Raw genomic sequence first — 5,404 nt, 5'->3', positions numbered from 1 at the left:
ACAGAGATGGGCACTTTGGATGCAAGCCAGAGGAGACAGCATCATCTCTGCCACAGCCAAAATCTCACCACTTTGAGCACTTCATTGACTTTTGTCCTGCCTTTGTTCCAGGAAAAAGTCATGTTCCTAAAGGTACTGTGCAAAATGAGGAGTAAAGACCTGGGAAAAGTGACTAGAAATGTGGGAATCTGACTGCCTTTCTTCAAAAGTCACCCCAGGTGAGGAAAAGTAATCTCAGTTACCATGGGGGGGCAGCAGAGGCCAATTTACAGAACCTTAAACCTAGACTAGGAACTCCTGGCTCATGCTGTCTGGGTGCTCTAATTCTTGTCTTGGATCAGCCCCATCCCACACTGGGAGCATCTTTCTGCAGGACAGCACAAACCTGTCCCAATGGGTAGAAGAGTGATACAAAAAGCACTGAGAGAAGTCTCGGAAAAGGAAGGTTTCAGGACAATAGGACAGTCGTGGGGACCAAATATGTTACAATACAGAAAACTGGTAAAAGAGAAAACTATTATCTGCATACAATTCAGTCCCCACAATCCCCCCTCACTGTATCTGAGCACAGGAATTCCTCCTTCCCAACTGACTATTCGTACATTCTATTTCCCTCCTTTTGATATTCTATGCTGAACTCTCCTAGCCTAAAACTGCTCACAAGAGCTGCTTAAACTTCTACCCCAGATCTCATTGGCAACAACATTTTTTTTATGTCCACCATGCTGGGCCTTTCTGATATGGAAAAGCTACCTTCGTAATGGCCCCATGAATTTAGGGTATTTGGGTATTGTAAGGATGTAATTTGCTGCTATTGAGAAGAATTCCATCCTCTTCTGATATACCGGAAGGGCAAGCAATTTCTTGGGGAAGAAGACAATGGTGGTAACCTGTGCTAACTTGTTTAGCTATAAACTCAAAGACTTGGCTGCTTAAACTCTACAAATGAGATAGAATCCAAAAGCACTTTTGAACTGGGAAACTTCAAAAGAGAGCTAAGACTTGAGAACAGGAAGAACAAGACTGACCTGAGCCCCAGACACCATGCACTCCAGAGGCCACATAGCCAGTGCAATCAACTGGTCCAGATAGGAGTTTATATCAACAAGGGACGATTCTGAGTCTCAAAGCAATAATCTGGGGAAGTCACACATGTGTTTCCTCTTAAATTTCCTGACCATGTGCCAGGTTCAAACCAATCCCAGGAGACCTCCTAGCTTATTTACAACAGGTCCAGGTATTTGGCTCTATCCTTTTCTTCTTAAAGCTGCTGTAACAACCCATCCCTTTGGGTTAGGGTGAGATAAAGTTGGACTAACATACTCCCCACTGATAAATCTAAAGACAGTCTTCAGATACAGGAATCTACTGATGACCAAGAAAGCAAACAGAAGTCACACACACACACACAAACACACACACACACACACACACACACACACACACACACACACACTGCATTTACTAGGTTTGGTGGATTATTATACTGGAATAAATATAAAATGGCAAAAGCTCCATCTTCCAAAGTCTTCAGAGAAATGGCATTTGGAACCTGTCTCCTAGATGGCCAATGGAAGCTCATTTAAACTTCTTTTCTCCCACTCTCCTTATCCTGAAGATGGAGGTTATTTTTTTTCCCTGATGTATTCCCTTTACACTAATACAATATACAATTCTCCCAACCCATACCTAAAGCAAATTTGTGCTGGCCTCTCTTCTTTGCATAGGGAATCTGGATCTCCAAGGACATGTGCACTGGGTGCTGAAAAGAAGCGCTCAACCCACAAGCCTCAGCTATACATAGAAATTGTCCCCTCTAGGGAGTTTCTTCCCAACAGAGAATCAGACTTAATAATCTGCCTGTGAATGTGTCTCAACCAACAGAACAGCACAAAAGGATACCAGGAGAGAAGGCAAATGGAGTGGTTATCCTGTCCTACAAAGACTACAAAGACTAGTTTAAGATGGATTAATATGTTCCCAGGGCTATGTACAATACAGTATAGAGCCATCATGATGTTTAAGATGCACACCAACCTTATAAAGCAGAAATCTCCATATTTTATTGAAGGGGAAGTTGGTTGAGATTTTTGGTATATGGAAGTACTAACCTGGGGTGTCAGGTCTGCCTGACCCCCAAATGAATAAATATTGTGTCCATTACACATGACGAGTGGGTTCCTCAAGATGTTGGAAGATCTGGGACTTCCAGAACAGTAAACTAAGGCCCACAAGGCTAGATTTAAAAGGCAAGCTCAAAACAATAGAAAATGGCTACATTCACAGGAGAAGACCCACAGGGCCTATTGGGCACATGAGAGCCACAGAGCCAAAGCGCAGCTTGTATCAGGTTATGCCTCCCACCCACCCAGGGACAATAGAGAAGCAGGTTCTTGGAGGTGCTATGAGAGAAGCTCTTGAGTCCAGGAAAACCAAAGCAACCACTATTGGGAACAAAGTCCCAGTTCATGAATGGGTCAATATCCAATGTGACATGGATTCTACTGCACATGCCCAAGTGTTAAGTCTTATGGACAGTCTTTCTAGTGTCAGAGGATGAGGGAAACAGTGATATTATGTTGGTTCATGGAACATGAAACTCTTTTTTTGTTCCCCTGGCCCTACCTATTACCACCTCCATGAGACAGCATCCCTGGTTACAGTGAAATGGAATGCTGAAAGAGAAGTTTTCTAGCCTTTACAGAGTCATTTGGGCCAAGGCCTTTTCTTGGGCAAGAAATTTCCTGGCCTAGAGACTGGCTCTGAAGAGGATCTTCAAAGCAGTGCTGGTGGGTCCTCATCCACCTACTGCTAGAGAGGAAGTTCACCTCTGTCTCCATGGGTAGCTCTCTTGTTGACCTATAACAAAGTACTCTGTGAGAAGAGAAGTGGAAGAAAGAAGCTCTGTGGGAGAAGAGGCCATAGACACCCTTTGAATCTCTCCTCTCTCCACAGGGCTCCGGGTCTCATTATGATCTTAACATTGTCACTCCCTTGGTAAATGAAACACAGGGACCTCCAGGTCAGAATGAAAAGATCTTTAGGAGGAAGTCATAGTAAAGGAAAACTCTTGTTCCTGGGCTTCCCCCATAGTGAGTTCTGTGATAGAGCCTGATTCTTTCTCTCTTATGGCCCCTATTGACACTCACACACACACGCACACACACACACACACACACACACAAAGCATTGGGTATGTATCACTTTTTTCCTTGATGCTCTGGCCTGAAGGGGCTGCAAAGTTCAACCCTGACTTTTCCTGAACACACACACACACACACACACACACACACACACACACACAGAATCTGAAGTACTCTGAGAAGCAAAGGACCGTGTCAAAGCCAAAAGCAGCCCCGCTTCCACAGTACATGTCTCCCAGCCAACCACACCTACCTTTTCTTATAAACACTTTTTGTACTATACCCAGGCTCCAAAACAGCATAAATTGGGTCTTTCCCTCAATGTCAATGGTACATGCTCACAGAACATGTACTTCTTGCCTCTAACCTCAGGGAGCAAGGGTTTGATGGTAGAAATTCCTCCACACCCACTATTATTAAAATCAGAGTCCCAGAGTCATAGTCTCTCCCTTGCCCCACCCAAACCTGGCTTCCTTCAATAAGGAATACATTTTTTTCCTTCTGAAAATCTCCTCAGAAGTCAGTTGCAATTGATATTATTAGCCCACATTCCGGTGAGAACTAACCCCCACATTGTGCTATTTAGACTGACAACACTTCAGCCTTACAATCACCTTAACATCTAGACACCAAGGTTTCAATTGCTGGGAAATGACACCATGACCACAGCATCTCTTATAAAGGAGAGCATTTAATTGGAGCTGGTTTACAGTTTCAGTGCTTTAGTCCATTATCATCATAGTGGGAAGCCTGGCGGCATGCAGGCAGACATGGAGCTGGATTGGTAGCTGAGAGTTCTACATCTGAATCCAAAGGCAGCAGGAAAAGAGAGCGAGAGACAGTGGACCTCGCTTGAGCTTTTGAAACTTAAAAGTCCTACGCTAGTGACACTCTTCGTCCAACAAAACCACACCTTCTCTAACAAGACCACAACTTCTAATAGTGTCACTCCCTGGTAACCAAGCATTCAAATCTATGAGTCTATGGGAGCCACTCTTATCAAATCACCACAACAGTCCAATAAGGAAGTGATTCTGCCACAGAAAGCACCTGATTTCTCTCTGCTGTGAAATATGGGAACTTGCACTCAGCCATAACTATGGGCTAGAGCTGTAGTTTAAAGGTAAAGCTCTGTCTAGTTCTTTGCAAGGTTGTCTGAATCCTCTTTATATCAACTGCTGTCTCCATGCATTCAGTAACTCTGGAGGCAGTCATAGGCAATGATTCTATTTCTACTAGTTGTGGTTCATGTTTACTAGTAACCATATTAGAAGGTTCATTATGGTAAAGCCCTACCACATGATTGAGTGTTGGACAGTTTAACCTGATGCATCTAGTCACTAACTCATTCATTCTTTCAATAAATATGGAGCAATATGTGCTAGGCACTGTTCTTTGTACTACAGAAACAATGAGGAGCAAAACAAGACATGATCTCTACTCTTACAGAGTTTGGAATGTAGTGGGAGAGAGAGTACTTATCCAAAAAAATATACAAATAAGGATAAAAATACAAATAAATTCTGTAAAAAAAAAAAAAAAAAAAAAAAAGGAAAAACATTTACCACTAGGGAAAGCACAGTATCTGGACAAGTATTTGGCCAAGACCTGGTAGAACATATTAACATTCCTTCCTTTTGAGAGTAATTGCTATTATTGGAGGTTTTGGTATAATAATTCTATCAGATTTAACTTTTAAAAATATTACTCTGGTAGTTATGTTTTTAAAAAGTGGTTGGAGGCAATTGGACAATGTGCAGAGAGTGAAAGTTTACAGAGCATTCCTGAATGGGATGTCTTCATCAAGTCCCTTCCCTCAAAGCTTGATGACTTACATGGAAGAGGAGGCAGAAAGACTATAAGAGCCAGACATGGTAGATGACTCCAAGGGAATACCATCTTCCAGATACAACAGGACCAATATACATATGAACTCATGGAGACTGTGAGAGCACACACAATACCTGTACAGGGTTAACCCACACTGTATCCTAGCATTGAGAGAAGAACATAGACACAAGACCCCACCCTAATCAAGAAGCTATTTGCAACTGATACCTGCTGGGAAAGGGGAAATTAGTCTTCTCCAATAAGTGTTACTGAATATATCAACCATACTGTAGAGCAGACCCCATTCCCAGGAGTAGCTGGCCAACACAAAATGAACTCTGTGGGCTTTTGGGCCCATTTTGTTTTGTTTGGGTATATTTTGTTTTCTTCTTCTTCTTCTTCTTCTTCTTCTTCTTCTTCTTCTTCTTCTT

The sequence above is a fragment of the Psammomys obesus genome, unplaced genomic scaffold (genome assembly GCF_907164565.1).
Source record: "Psammomys obesus unplaced genomic scaffold, mPsaObe1.curated_primary_1811, whole genome shotgun sequence".
Lineage (NCBI taxonomy): Eukaryota > Metazoa > Chordata > Mammalia > Rodentia > Muridae > Psammomys > Psammomys obesus.
Note: the sequence above shows the minus strand (reverse complement) of the source record.